General features: G+C 47.6%; 1 protein-coding gene across 2 annotated transcripts in view; it reads right to left on the bottom strand.

Annotated features, from left to right (window-relative positions):
- CDC42BPA (CDC42 binding protein kinase alpha) overlaps positions 1–16,081 on the bottom strand; it is a 1,077,984-nt gene that overhangs the window by 89,853 nt on the left and 972,050 nt on the right. The window lies entirely within an intron of this gene.

Raw genomic sequence — 16,081 nt, 5'->3', positions numbered from 1 at the left:
AATTGTTAAAATGTGCAGCAATGTTGTCCAATGCATACAAGAACTTTTTCTTAAGTGTTCAATGACTTGTCTGGGATAGAAATTCATTCTCAATCCTACACACAATATTAGGGCACCCTTTTGATCTTTATTCGCTAAGGGTGACAGATCTCAATGCTTACTACACATCTATACCTTATCTTGGGTAGATCACAACCTCACTACCTTTCTACTAACTTAAACCCAACAGATCTACCACTAAATCATTTGCAGGCACGCACACCTTCAGTGCTAAATAGAATACAGTATTGTATTAGTATTTATAGAGTGCTTTCAATGCTGCTTATAGGTGTTTCAAGGCCTGAAGACTACTCCCTCCCATACACTGTCCGGCTGTGCACATCCTCGTAACCAATCTAAATCACTCCACTGCAATGACGAATGATTAGACACTGTCCTTCCCACCCCCAAGTCAAACACACAAAGTTCATACAGTGGTTAACCAAATCAGCTAAACTTCAAAAAAGCAAAACCTTTTATTATGCCACAGATAGTTCAGCAACTCCCAGCCCATAGCCTAGCAAACTGAAGTAGTGTAAATTTATCAAAATCATAGGAAGCGAAAGAAGAAAACAAGTTACTTACCTGTAACTTCAGTTATCCAGTATTGGTATCTTTCAAAGATTCACATGCCTGAATCATTCCCCATCGCCGATGCGGGAGTCCCGCGGTATATAAAAAAGCAGTGCCAAAGGTAAATTACTGTAGTAGGCCCTAAGAGAAAGGCCTGAGGCCTAGATTGTAGTAGCCTATCTACCTCATTATGCTAAAAAGACCAAAGTCTTTGTTCCAACCAATCAGCTCATAGCACCCTCTAGAACCCTCTCTGCAGAGCCAGTTCTCCTCAGATTTTCGTTAGCACAAGTGGGAAATAAGTTTCCCAAATTAGAGAACTGACTCTCCGGGGAGGAGGGTTGGTGCATGTGAATCTACGAAAGATACCAATACTGGATAACTGAAGTTACAGGTAAGTAACTTGTTTTCTTATCCAGTATTGGGGTAGCTTTCATAAATTCACATGCCTGAATCAGAGTAGCAAGCAGTATGCCAGGCCAGAGTCGGTTGCGGATGGTGGGTGACTTATAGTGATACACTCTCATAAACATTATACTTAACAACCAACAACTGTGAAGTAAGTACCTTACTGATGACAAACATGACTAGATTTCAAAGAACAGTCATATGATATTAATCAGGAAAAGTAATATCACTCATAACAAGTAGGCAAACTGTAATGCATTTACATCTTTACATACACAGACATATTGAAAAGCATAGATTGATCATTAAATGAAGGAAACACTGGTTACCTGAAGCTGTTCTTTTGGAAACAGATGACGTAAGACCGCTTGACCAACTGCCGCATCTTCCTGACTTGCTGATTGCAGGCAGTAATGTCATATAAACGTGTGGACATTCTTCCATGTCGCAGCATGGCAAATATTTTCTAACGTCACTCCTGCAAACAATGCTGTAGACGCCGCTACAGTTCTTGTGGAGTGAGACCTGACAGTTCTTTGCAATGGTCTGTTGGATTTGACATGACAAAAATGGAACGCGGAGGCTATCCACCTGGAAATTGTGGCTTTAGTGACCGCTTTCCCCAGCATAGCTTGGCCATAAGCCACGAATAACTGATCTGATTTTCTGACGTTTTTTGTTCTTTGCAGATAAAACTTCAAATATTGCTTGATGTCCAAAGAATGTAGTGTTCTTTCCGCTGGAGTTGTAGGATTTGGGAAGAAAACTCGTAACTTCACTGGCTCGTTTAGATGAAACTGAGAAGGCACTTTGGGTATAAAAGTTGGATTCGTTCGAAGAGTGACATAATCCTGAGAGAAATGCAAGAAAGGTTCTTTTACAGTGAAAGCCTGAATTTCTCCTACTCTTCTGGCAGATGTCAGAGCTAGAAGTAGGGCGACCTTACATGTTAGGTACTTGAGGTCGGCTTTGTGAATAGGTTCAAACGGTTGCTTCATCAGTTGTGAAAGGACCATGTTGAGCTCCCATTCCGGTGGGGGAGGTTTAACCGGAGGATAAATCCGGAAAATACCTCTCATGAACTGTTTTATTAACGATGAAGAACATAGTGACGGAAGGCCAGCTACTTTCCTGAACCTGGATAGAGCCGCTAATTGGACCTTTATCGAAGAAAAAGAAAGACCAGAGCGAGCCAAATGTAAGAAGTAAGGAAGAATTTTTACTGCAGGAGCCTCAATCGGGTGTAAAGTGTTTGATATACACCAGGAGCAAAATAGCTTCCATTTAAGACGATAAGTCTTCGATGTGCTCTGGGCTCACGCCCTCTTCAAGATGTCCCGGCAATCAAGGGGAATTTGGGGGTTTTGAAACTCTAAGAAGTCAGGAGCCATGCGTGTAATTTCAGAGATTGAGGGTCTGGGTGAAGTATCTGACCCTTGTTGCGTGACAGCAGTGCTGGAGCTGGGAGAAGTTTGATTGGAGGCTCCTGTGATAACAACATGAGCTCCTGAAACCAATACTGGCGAGGCCATCTGGGAGCAATTAGGATGAGACGGCAGCTCTCCAGCTTCATTTTGCGCAACACTCTTGGAATCAACGCTCTGATACCTGATTCGGTTCGGGTCTAGTTCGCGCTATATAAAACTCTGCAAAAAAAAAAGAAAAGAAAACGGGATCGGATGAAAGGCGTAAGCATAAATCCCTGACCATCGCATGGACAGGGCATCTGCTGGCGTAATACCGGCATTTCTTGTTCCGTTGAGTAGCAAATAAATCCACTCCGACCAATTGAGTGTTGTCCAGTTCCCACTCGTGGCAATCTGACAAGGATCTGCTGAGCTTGTCTGCTAGGGTATTGTGGAGGCCTCTGACATGTTCTGCTTTGAGAGTTATGTTGTGAAGTGTTAGCCATTCCCATAACTCCTGAGCTTCCTTTGATAGCGTAGCTGATCTTGTTCCTCCCTTCTTGTTTACATAAAACATGTTGGTGGTATTGTCCGTTCGGACCAGGACTGAAGATCCTGCGATTCTGGGAAGGAACGCCTGCAGGGAAAGAAAGATGGCTCTCAATTCCAGACTGTTGAAGTGACATTGTTTGTATTTCTGAGACCATTTGCCCTGTACTTGTAAGTCTTGGAGATGACCTCCCCAGCCCTCCATGGACGCATCTGTCGTCAGAACGAAGTCCGGAGGAGTTTGCAAGAATGTGAGTCCTTGCTTCAGATTGCGCAGTTGCGCCCACCATTGAAGAGTATCTACCATGCGTGGGGTTAGTTTGTTGATGTCGTCGAAGGAATGTGTCGCTTGCTCCCACTGAAGATGTAGCTCCTCCAGCAGAGGCCGCATCTTCAGACGTGCTAGTGGGATGAGATTTATGGCCGAAGAACACATTCCCACAAATGAAGCGAACTGGCGAACAGAAAGTGACTTTCTTTTTGACACTTGTATGGCTAATTTCTGCAGACAGAGTTGCCTTTCTTGAGACAAGAATGCCCTGCATTGTATTGTATCCAGACGAGCTCCCAGGAAAGGCAGGATTTTCCTCTGAAGCAATTGGGATTTGTTTTTGTTCACAGTGAGACCTAGGGATGCAAAGAGATTGTGGCATGTTGTTATGTCGTTCTGTACTCTGTACTTTGAGGGACCTTTGATTAGCCAATCGTCCTAGGACAGGAAAACCTGGATCCCTGAAGAGCATAATGCTGTCACTACCGGAGCCAGGCACTTCGTAAAAATCCTTGGAGCCGATTTGAGGCCAAATGGGAGTACTGATAGTGGGCACCAGCCACAGTGAAACGGAGATACTTTCGATGTTTTGGATGAATTGGGATGTGAAAGTATGCGTCTTCCATGTCCAAAGAAGCCATAAAATCTCCCTCGTTCAGGCAGCTTAGAATCTCTGAAAGAGTGACCATGCGAAAACCCTGCTTCTTGAGATATTTGTTGAGATTGCGAAGGGTTCAAGATCGGTCGCCATTCCTCTGATTTCTTCTTCATGAGGAAAAAACGGGAATAGATGCCTCTGATGAACTGGAACCTTTTCTATAGTGGTGTTGAGGAACAATGAATGAACCTCCTTGAACAATAAGTGAAGACGAGGGGGAGGGGGTCCCCTGTGCGGAGTAGTTGGTGGTTTGGTGACAAACTCTAGGGTGTGTTCATGTTGAACGAGGTCTAGCACCCATTGATCAGATGTAATCTGTTGCCACTGGTGTAGAAAGCCAGATATTTTCGCGCCCACAGGGAGGGAAGGAAATAAGGCTGGCGCCCGGCTGATCTCACTGTTTTCTGTGAGTATCTCGCCCTTGATTGTTTGTGTGTTTTCAGCCTCCTTGGCGAGAGAAATTAGCCATACCAGACTGGCGGTCGGAAGATTGATAATTCTGCCGGTATTGAGGCTGATATTGTCTGTTTTGTTGGTAATAGTTTCCTCTAGAGGAATATCCACGTCCTCTAGCACCTCTAAAAGATCCCCGCTTGTACTGCAGGGAGCACAAGGATCTTGCGGTATCCGTGTCCGTTTTGATCGCCTGGAGGGCGTCGTCTATGTGTTTCCCAAACAGAGACTCGCCATCATAGGTCATGTCCAGAATTTTAAGTTGGACCTCAGGCCGAAAGGTGGTAGCCTTTAGCCAGCGCTGACGCCTGAGAACTGCAGCTCCTGCCAGTTGTCTAAAATGTGTATTTGTGATATCCAAAGCGCAGTCGATAGTTTCTGCAGCTGCACGCTCCCCTTCCATCAGGATCTTCCGAGCCTCCTGTCGCTTATCTTCCGGAATTAGATCAATTAGACCAGCCATGTCTGACCACATTTGGCGATCATAACATCCTATGATCGTCAAAGAATTCGCAGCCCTGATTGAGGCGGCAGCCATGGTGGAAAATTTCTTTCCGATAAAGTCCAAACGACGGCCCTCCTTATCTGGTGGCGTAGTAATGGGAGTGGCCGGGTTTTTTGATCTTTGTTGTGCGGCCTGCGAAATGACCGAGTCTGGCCGCGGGTGTCCAGTAAGGCATGAAGGGTTACCGAGAGGAGCACAATATTTTAAGTCAATCCGCGGCAGTACTGCGGGTACAGAGGCAGGATTTCTCATTATTTTGATGCCTTCCTTCCATATGTAATCTCTAATAGGAATGGCTCTGGACACCTTCCTAGTTTCTTCTTTAAAATCATGAAGAAAACACTCTGACTGTTCCACTGTTACCGGTAGTTGAAAACTACTCGCAGCTCGCTGCATAAGATTATGAAATCCACCTATGTCTTCAGGTGGTGAATCTGAAGGTTGTGGAGTTGGTGGAGAGGGCATGGGGATAACATAATCATCCCACGGGTCCAAAGGAGGATTATTCTCGCCTTCCTCTACTTATTCGTCTGAAGAAGTATCTGGAGTCTGGGTAGGCAAAGTAGGTTGTTGAGGCTCCATGACCAGAGAATCTCAGGTTGAGGAATAGGGTACGGAACTGTTGCAGGTTCGAGTGGAGAAACGACCTGCTGTGGTGGAAAACATTGTCTATAGTCTGCCAAAATGGCCTGTAAGTCCTGGATGAGGCTCGGTGGCAGATGGCTGGACTCTGAAGCCCGAGACTGCCTCTGGTATGCTGTACAATGAGGAACTACAATGTCTTCTTGATAGTAATGCTCAGCGTACTCATTATCCTCCTCATCATCCTGACATTTAATGTTCAATTCCGAAGGATGGTGAGCTATCCCAAATGCTCCCTCGTTGTCATCATCATCAAAGTCATCCTCTTCCTCATGAGCATAAGTCTCTAGGAGATGAGAGGGCGTAAGTGGCGAGATATAAGAACACTCTTGCCTCTGATAAGATGTTAGCTGGAAAGTTTTTGAAGAAATAGGCGTAGAAAATGCCTGCATTGTGCCTGTTGGCTTTGTAGAAGCAGTGTCTATTGAGCTCGGTGACACTGTAGGCAATGGTGACATCTGTGCTTGAATTGTTGTAGGCGTCGATACTGGCTTCGTCGACAGGACCATCGTCGACGGATTCGGCGTCGACGGAATCTTCGTCGACGGACTCGACGACTGACTCGACGTCGACGGGCTCGACGTTGATGGGATCGTCGAAGGACACGTCGTCGATGGGCTCATCATCGACGGACTTGGCTTCCTCGTCGACAGCATCATAGATGTCTTCGTCGACGACCGAGGCTTCGTCGACAGTACCTTAATTGACGAGTGCTTCTTCGATGATGAGGTTGTCGCCGACGGATCGTCGACGATGGTTCTTTTTGCCACAATGGAAATCCTAGTTGACATGATAGGAGAGGTGATAGCTGTGGTAGAAATTGTCGCCGTCGATGACGGGGCAGAAGATGTAACATAGATGGTAGGTATAGGAAAAGCTGAGGAGACAGAGCAGCTTTTACTCACAGTTTTATGCTTTTTAGATTCCTTGAGAGATGAGCCTTCAGGGAGAGAAGATGGAGATCTCTGTGAAGAGCCCGAAGTGGAGTGGGAGGTTTTGACATGTTTTCTCCCCTCACTTTTAGAATCATCTTCTGATCTTGCTCTTTTACTGGAGGTTGAAGCTCTGTCGTCATCATCAGCAGAAGAAGACTTGAGCCCTAAAAGGACTCTGGCCTCCCTATCCCTTAAGGTCTTAGAAGGGAAGGTGCGATAGATCTTACAATTTTTTGCCTCATGCTTCGGATGAAGGCAATAAATACAGACCTTATGTTGGTCATCAACATGGACTCTTTTCTTTTTACGCATGTTCTGCAAGGTCTAAACAAGGCCTTCTTGTCAGACATCCTGAAGTAGAGAAAAAACTGAGTAGAGACTCAGGGAGACTCCCTTCCACACAACGTGCGGTGAAAATCTGAGGAGAACTGGCCCTGCAGAGGGGGTTCTAGAGGGTGCTATGAGCTGATTGTTTGGAACAAAGACTTTGGTCTTTTAGCATAATAAGGTAGATAGGCTACTACAATCTAGGCCTCAGGCCTTTCTCTTAGGGCCTACTACAGTAATTTACCTTTCGCACTGCTTTTTATATACCGTGGGACTCCCGCCTCGGCAACGGAGAATGATTCAGGCATGTGAATCAATGAAAGATACCCCAATACTGGATAAATGACAGACCTGTGGTGTCTCCCGTACTTACACCTCCAGGATCCGATCCCCTCGTCGGACACAGCACGGTCGGCAGCACCCCCTGCCAGAACGGCACTAACATGCTGGAGCGGCACGTACAGCTGTCCTCCAATGCTCCTCAGCTGGCCGCCCTCGCTCATCTGCCCGCGCACATTGAAGCCTTAACTCGAGTCTGACTTTTGGATGCGGACTTCGCGAGGGCCCTGACCACCCATTCCCCCCAGGGGCATCAGCGGGCCCTCCCCATTCCTCTGCGGACCGTCCACCTCCTCGTCCACCATCTTCACTTGAGCGGCGGCTTGTTTCCGGGGCAGACTGGAAAATAGGCCGCCAAACTAACACCCGCTGCTGAAACGTCGTAAAGAAAATGAAAGCGGGCCGAAGTGCCGTGCCCGCACAGCAAACATGTGCACATCTGTGCTGAAATGCCGCAGGGAGGCAAAGTGAAAGTGTGCCATGGGCCTGATGGAGACAGGGAGACTGCGAGCAAGAGGGAAAGCAAAAGCGTGCCATGTCGTGAGCGTGCACATCGGCTGTCCGGGCTCAAGCTGACATCCCCAGAGAAGACACGCTGTGAGCATGCACATCGGCTGTCTGGGCAAGTGCACATCTCCTGTCCACCTTTGGCAACCAAGTCGACGACAATAGATCTCGCAAAGGCGAGTAGCGCATGCGCTGCGTCGCTAGGCGAGACCTAAAAACGTAAAGAAATCCGTTTACCCCTGTTGCCACTCATTTCATAAACAAAGAATGAAACAGATCACGGTCCTTTTTATATCCGACCTGGTCAATAAACTTGCAGAAACATGCGCCAGCACCAGTTTTAGAAACAGTTCATGCTTATCTGGGCGTGTGAGAATAGCGTATATGTAGAACCAAGGGTGTTGAGCTCAGAGACGGACAATACACCCAGAAAGGTATCCAAGTCTTGCCAATAGCGCTTGGAGCCCCCAGCCTCGCTCAGGCGCACAGGCTGGCTGTCCCAAATACCTGCTCGTGCCTACTTTGCACTTCCACTGGAAGCTTGTAGCCTGAAAAGACTAGTTCACAAGAGTAATTAATGACTGCATTATATGCCTCCACAGTGGCTGCTAATTAAATGTTATGGCACTGCCTTGTGATGAAAACAGCTGTTAACTGCCCACCCATCAATTAGGTTAATGAACAGGTATGGGCCTATAGTGAGAGGTAAAAGCTGTAAATGCACTCAAAAGAGGGCTCTAAGGCACTACGACCCAATGTTCCCAATCTGACACCGACTGCTTCGGTTTGCTTTCGGCCTCTGCCCTGCATTTTCAGTGTCCTCTGAAGGAAAACAACAAGAATTACTGCCAGCAATTAATGGAAGGACTCAGGAACAGGATCTGTAAGGTGAGTCCATCACCTCTTCACTTATACAATAGAACAAGTTACTTACCTTCAGCAACAATTTATCCGGTAGAGACATATTCTAGTTGTAGGGCCTTCCCTTTAGAATGTTCCCCAGTTATCAGTCTGGATCTGGAGATTTTTCATCAGCAGTACCCCTGCGTGTCGGTAGGTGGCGTCGGTTGGCTCCATCTCAGTCGTCCTCGGTGCAAGAATGATGTTGCAGGACCTACATAAATGCTGTCCGTGTGCGCTGATGTTGGTTCTTAACACGACTTTCCACACCAGAAGCACAGACCCATGAAAGACACTGACAACTGGTGCGTCAAAACTAGGGCCCTTTACAGGAGTACCTATTCCTAAAGACAGTTCGCAGAGCGGGGAAGATGGTTGGGGAGGTAAGGAACCTACAACTAGAATATGTCTCTATCAGATACATGGTTACCGAAAATAAGTAACTTGTTCATCTGATGTAGACTTCTAGTTGTAGATTCCTTAACTTTAGAATAGATACCCCAGTAATACCAGCCCCGGAGGAGGGTCTGCAAACCAAGATCACAAGGGGAAGTCCTAGAGGATGAACAGGCAAAGCACCTGTACCTCCGGACTTGGCTGTCCGGGCAGTAGTGTCTGGTAAATGTGTGCAGAGATGCCCACGTTGCCGCCTTACAGATATCCAGGACTGGGACTCCGCATGCTAACGCTGTGGTTGCCTGCTGTTGCTTTAGTCAAGTGAGCAGGTAACCCACCAGGAAGTTCCTTCTTTGCCAATGCGTAGCACATTTTAATGCAGAGGACAACCTATCGAGAAATGGTCCTTTTCTGGACTGCCCGACCTTTCTTGGCAACCACATAGCCAATGAAGAGTTGTTCATCCACCCGGAAGTCTTTGGAACGATCAAGATAAACGCCCGTTTTGGGTCCAGCGGTGGAATCGCTCCTCTTTCTTGGAGGGATGCATGGGCATGTAAAAGGTGGGTAAATTGATGGATTGTCCCACATGAAGCGGCGTAACCACCTTAGGGAGGATCAAAGCTTTTGTTCAGAGCACCACTTTATCTGGACGGACGGAACAAATAGTGAGTCTTGGAAGGCAGAGCCTAAAGCTTGCTAACTCTGTGAGCATAGGTGATAGAAATGAGGATAGCAGTCCTAAGGGTCGGAAGCCTGAGAGGGCTATTATGAAGAGGCTCGAAAGAAGCACATATAAGAAAGATTAAAACCAAATTTCAATCCTTTTGGGGCATTATGAAAGGAGACAGAGGAAACAAGTGATTAATGCCCTTAAGAAACGTATTGACAATGGGAGATTTGAATAAATAGGTCTGATCTGGAAGTCTCAGAAATGGAGAGATAGCCGAAAGAGAAGCCTAAGGGTGCCAAAAGAAGAGCCCTGCTGGGCAAAAGAAAGTATGTACAACAGAACTTCTGAAAGATGGGCAAAATGTGGATCACCAGCTTTTGCTGTGAACCATGTCACAAATTTGTTCCATCTACAGGCGTATACCGTTTTAGTGGAGGGACGCCTGGCTGTCAAGATGACATCACAGACTTTGGGTGGAAGGTCGAAAGCTCTCAAGTGTCGCTGCTCAAACTCCATGAAAGGAGGTGGAGACTGGACAGGTTTGGTTGAAGAACCATCCCCTGCTGCTGTGACAACAGATCCTTCCAAAGGGCCAGGCTGACCGGAGGATCGATAGCCATGCTCAGGACGGAATACCAGACTCTTTTTGCCCAATAAGGAGGCACAAGAATGACTTGAGCCCGGTCATGCTTGATCTTCCTGAGCACTCTGGGCAGCAGTGGTATAGGCGGCAAGGCGTAGAGGAGTACGAAGCTCCACTCATGACGAAAAGCATCACTGAGTGAATGCCATCTTGGAAAGTCCAACCTGTAATACTGCTGACATTGCACATTATCTTCAAAGGCGAACAGATCTAACCAAGGCTATCCCCACTGCTGAAAGAGGCCCTACGTCACCTCTGGATGGAGACGCCATTTGTAATTGACCAGGCATCGACTGCTGAGCTAGTCCGCTCTGGCATTCAGGGAACCCGCCAGGAGGTGAACCATCAGGGATATGGCCAGATGTTCCAGCCATGTCCAGAGGCACAGAGCCTCCTGACAAAAAGTCCACGACCCCACCACGCCCTGTTTGTTGCAGTACCACAGGGCAGTGGTGTTGTCCGTAAACACTTGCACCACTTTCCCTTTGAGAGAGGAAGGAATTCCTTATATAAAACTTTATAAATAAATACATAAATAAATTCAGTGCCAGTCTTATCTATGGAGACAGGACTCTGCCAGAGACCAGACCCCTCTGATCACTGCTTCTCACAGGTGGCCGCAACATCCTAAGAGTGAAGCATCTGTCACCACCGTCAGATCTGGTTGGGGAAGGAGAGGGATCTGCCTCTGACCTAATCTTGGTACGTTACCCACCACTGCAGTTGGACAGTTCCCTTTGAGATCTGGATATAGTCAGAAAGATTCTGAACAACACAAAAGGCAGCCAGAGCATCCAAAGCAGCACCACCCAGAGTAAACACTTATCAAAAAGGCGAACATTGCCCATCTCGATGGTAAGCTGCACATTTACCACAAAGTTAGATACCATTTTTACAGAGATAGAGAGGCAAAAAAGCAGATCCGAGTGTTTTATACTACAGTATAACAAATGCTCATAGAATTTGAGTCTTGGAATATTGTTTCATCTTTATTATGTCTTTCAAATGACAGCACAGCCAATGTGTTTCACCTTACAGAAGGCTTCATCAGGGCAAACGTTGATCTATTCAGAATCACCGGGATCTTCTAAGTTTAGTGTATGGTCAAAGGACAAAGAATATACAAGCACAGGCAAGTCAGTACTAAGATCGTAAATACAAAATCAAACATGAGAGGGCTAGCGTGTGAGCCTTCTTAGAGTCAAAATTCAGCTTATGTGAGAAAGTAAAATGCACCTTGGTTCCTAGTTCCCAGCACAAAATCGAATCTAATTGGTTGGTATCCAAGATGCCTTGCACAACGCAGAAGATGATACAGAAGACTGTTTCAGTGCCCAATATGGCACCCTGTGGATGATAACAAACCTGGAAGTGAGGTGACGTTGGATACTTGATGACGGATCCCAGATGGTTGTCTAGTCCATCTTGGATACAAACCAATCAGATTCAATGTTGTTCTGGGAACTAGGAACCAAGGTGCAATTTACTTTCTCACAAACTGAATTTTGACTCTAAGAAGGCTCACACGTTAAGCCGCCTCATATTCGATTTCGTATTTAGGATCGAAGTACTCACTTGCCAGTGCTTGTGTATTCTCTGTCCTTTGACCATAAACTTGGAAGATCCCTGTGATTCTCAGTGGATAAACGTTTGCCCTGATGAAGCCTTTTTTAAGATGAAAAGTTTCGGCTGTGCTGTCATTTGAAAGACATATTTAAGATGAAACAATATTCCAAGACTCAGGTTCTATGATACTGTAGTATAAGATACTCGGACCTGCTTCTGTTGCCTCTCTAGCTCTGTAAAAAAAAAAAGTCTGAAAGGTTCCCCGGATGAGGCGCCCACTAAAACTTCAGGTCCCAATGCAGAGCCCGCATTTGCCATGATCCACCAGCAGGATACAGGAGGCCCTGAGGCCATTCTCACTGACATCCGGGATAGAGGCTGAAACATCAGTATCATAGCCCAGATATCTCAGACTCGCTGTTTGGGAGAATAGGCTCTAAACTGTCCCGAATCGCTCAGATGAAAGGGAGCGTCTGAGAGGGAGTCAGGTGTGACTTCGGCATGTTGAAAGTGAACCCCAGAGAGTGCAGGAGGCCACATGCAATCTGGAGGTGGGAGACGACAGCCTATTTTTTTGTAAACACTCGAGGGCACTAGTAAGGCAAAAGGAGAGTATGGTGGACTGAAAGTGCTTGTGGCCCACTGCGAACCGTAAGCAACATTTGTTGGCAGGTAGGACAGGGATATGGAACTAAGCGTCATGCAAGTCCAACGCTACCATCCAGTCTCCTGGGTCAAGGGCAGAAAGGACCTGGGCCAAAGTGAACATTTTGAACTTCTCCTTACGAACGAAGAAGTTGATGCTCCGGAAGACTATGATAGGATGAAGGCCTTTGTACTCTTTGGGCACCAGAAAGTAGTGGGAATAACAACCACGTCCTATTTCTGGCACAGGGACCCTCTCTATGGTTTCTTGGTCAAGAGAGACGTAACTTCCTCGCAGAGAAGTGACAAATGATTCTCCGATATACAGCCTTAAGAGGGTGGCATGGAGGGATGGGTAGCCTCGAAGGGGAGGGATTTCCCCTTCGGACTATCTGAAGAACCCACCTATCTGATGCAATGGACTTCCAGCGTAGGTGGTGATGGGGAATCCTGCCTCCGACTGGCCGATGATGGGACTGAAAGGTCAGACTAGCAAGTTTGGAGGCGGTGGTAGAGGGGGGAAAGGGTGGACTGGCCCACCCGCCGGCTCCTTGCCCCATGAGGACGCAGAGTCCCACATCCGCGGCCACGCAGAGGCTGGACAGCTTGCATGAGTCTGTGGCAGGGCAGGACACGGCTGGGCATCCCTCCGTAGCCACGGAAGGCAGACTGAGGGGGATGGGGTGTAGCCGTGTGGCCGGAGGATCTGGCCATAGTGCGAGATTCTTTGAAGCGCTCAAGCGCCGAATCTGCCTTGTCACCAAAAAGGCGAGTGTCCTCAAAGGGCCTGTCAATCAAAGTAGCTTGGACATCCCCTAAAAAGCCAGAAGTAGCATTTAATGCAATAGAAGAGGCAACCGTTCAGTCTAGTGAGTCGGTGGTGTCCAATCCCTAACGAATGGTGAATTTGGAGGCATCTCTCTCATTCACAACTGCTTGGGAGAGAATGGCCTGTGCCCTCCTCTTGACACTGAGGCAGCACCTCCGCAACTGTATCCTAAATTGTGTGGGAGGATCGGCCTAAGAGGCAAGCAGTATTCACCGACCGCTATGCCAAACATCCTCTTCCCACAATGGTCCAGCTTCTTAGATTCCCTAACCGGGGTACAGAAGATGAGGCTTGAACAACCAAGCTCTCAGGGGAAGGATGTTGTGTAAGGTATGGTGGGTCACCCTGAGCGGGGAGATGGCAGCGGGCGAGTGTCCTGTTCATAGGAGCCCCTGTGCTGAGTTAGGACCAAGTGCCCAGAAGGACGTCAGTGAGGGTTTCATAAAAGGGTAAATGAGGGTCAGAAGTAGAAGCCACAGGCTGAAGCACCTCTGTCTTGGCTGTCACCGAAGGGAGCTTGAGGCCAAGGACCTCGGCTGCACTTCTCACCACCACTGCGTAGGAAGCCCCCTCCTCCATAGCCACAGTGGGAGGAGAAAGCAAGCCAGTGTCAGGGGAAGTGTCCAACCCACTCGCTTCTCCCAGGTCTATCAGCCAGTCCATAGGGTCTTAGAGCGGGTCAGTTAAAGGGTCCAGCCCCTCCCAGTCTTCTATACCACCTAGTGGCACAAAATCAACACCTGGGGTGAGCACAGGGACAAAAGTCCCTTCCGTCGTCGGAACAGACGTCGATCGACGCCGGTCTGGGTCCGTGTCCACGGTAGGGATGAGGATGGAGTCAACGCCGACCGGGGGCACGGTCGGTGTCGGGAGTGTCACGGCTGGGATCGGCGTCAGGGAAGGTCAATGTGGAACGACTGATGTCGGTCCGGATCGCCTAAGGCCAACTGACTCTGCAGGGCCTGAGGCACACCAGCAGAGTCGCACTGCCCAAAGAAGAGGTGCAAGGCCTCATGGAATTATCTCAGTTGGGCAGGAGACGCTCTGGCTCCCTGAAAGGAAGGTAAGTGCAGAGTCAGCTCAGAAGTAGGCAGCAGGTACCAAGGCCCAGAGCGACGACGCCCTGAGTCCCGCTCTGCGCCAGCCGACGGACGGGGCGAAGTCGAAGAACGCCCATGTTTCTTCGACTTCTTCTTATGCTTACCCGATCAACCCAAAGATTTTGGATGGGACTCTGTGACCGTCCTGGAGACCTTTCTCTGGACCGAGAACGGGAGCGAAGTGGAGTCGAGCGCCAGCCTCCAACAGCTTTTGGGGCTGCTCGTGCAAAGCCTTCGGATTCATGGCCCGGCACTCTGAGCACGACTTTGGGTCGTGGTCGCACTCCAAGCACTAGAGACAGACAAGGTGCGGATCAGTCACAGACATCGCCTTGTTGCAGGATTTGCAGGCCTTGAAACCGGGGGACAGCTAAAAGTCACCAGGAGTCCAAGACTCATAAAAAACTTTGAAAAAAGTTGAAAAAAGGTTATCCAAAAAATGGCTAAGGGGTAGCTCTCTTCGAATCTGGGCTTAGACTGGCGCGGACAAAGAAAGAACTAAAGTCAGCACGCATGGGCGTCGTCAATGTAGATACTGCAACGTTATTCCCGCGCCCACAATGCAGACAACAGACGCAGAGCGCCACCTACGAACGTGCAGGGGTACTGCTGATGAAAAATCTCTGGATCCAGACTTAGGCCTGGGGAAAATTCTAAAGGTAAGGAATATACAACTAGAAGTCTCTATCAGATTGAAGAATTCACATGACGTCGTACTGTGCTTAAGCCATAACTGCTATTGATCTTTTCATTAAATGTATTTAAATTTTTAAAAAATTACGTTTTTGATTCACAGGGAACTTCATGAAATATCACTGCCGGCTTGTGTCTGGGAGTGTTCCCAAATCGAGGTAATATGGCACTACCCACAAAACAAGAGACTGGACTAGAGTCCCCTCATCAATGAAGGATCAGCTCTTATTCACCCACACTCAAATATACAAAGGTGACTGATAGGCACTCTGACCAATCGTAATTTCGATCACCTGAACTGCCCTTCCAACCATTCAAAGAACAAGGAGTCTCTCTCTCTCTCACACACTCTCTCTCGCACACACACATACACCTCTAGCCAATCCATCTCCCTCTGATCACAACTGAAGATGACATCATACTAATAGCTGACTTTTACATCTTTGATACCAGCATTGGCATACTGCACATCTAGCAGTGGTATAGCATCATAGTGATGAGGACTGTCTGGAACAGAGCTTTCTACAAGTTTACGTTTCCTTGCACCACACAGTCTGATTCACCATATGATGACCTGTTTGGTGTACTCTGCTCTGTTCCATCCTAGTGGTTGTGTTGTGTCCATTGTGTAATGTGATGGTCATGCCTCGTGTTTAATCTCAGAGGACCCTGGGTGGTTACATTACGTATTGGGGACTGGGCAGTTTCAATTGCTGAGCTGTGAAGCTTATCCCATTTCACTCAGAAGAGACAACTGCCTGTTAAACGGGTTTCTTAGTTATTCAATGTATGGTGCTGCTGGCAATCAGTGTGTGAGTGTGTTTTTGTGTGGGTGTGTATACAAGTCAGGTCTAATGTGTATTGTTAAGCTTGAAAAGTGGATATCTCTAAAGTATTTAGTGCCTCTGTGAGTAACTTGACAGACTACTCTAACCAAAATGGATGATCCACGCAGACACACTGCAGCCACTATGTCATTCTAAAATGCTGTGGTCAGAACCCACCAACCTTACTAGCCATGTTC

This window comes from Lissotriton helveticus, chromosome 6 (assembly GCF_964261635.1).
Source record: "Lissotriton helveticus chromosome 6, aLisHel1.1, whole genome shotgun sequence".
Taxonomy (NCBI): domain Eukaryota; kingdom Metazoa; phylum Chordata; class Amphibia; order Caudata; family Salamandridae; genus Lissotriton; species Lissotriton helveticus.
This window is presented reverse-complemented; position numbering and strand designations above follow the sequence as displayed.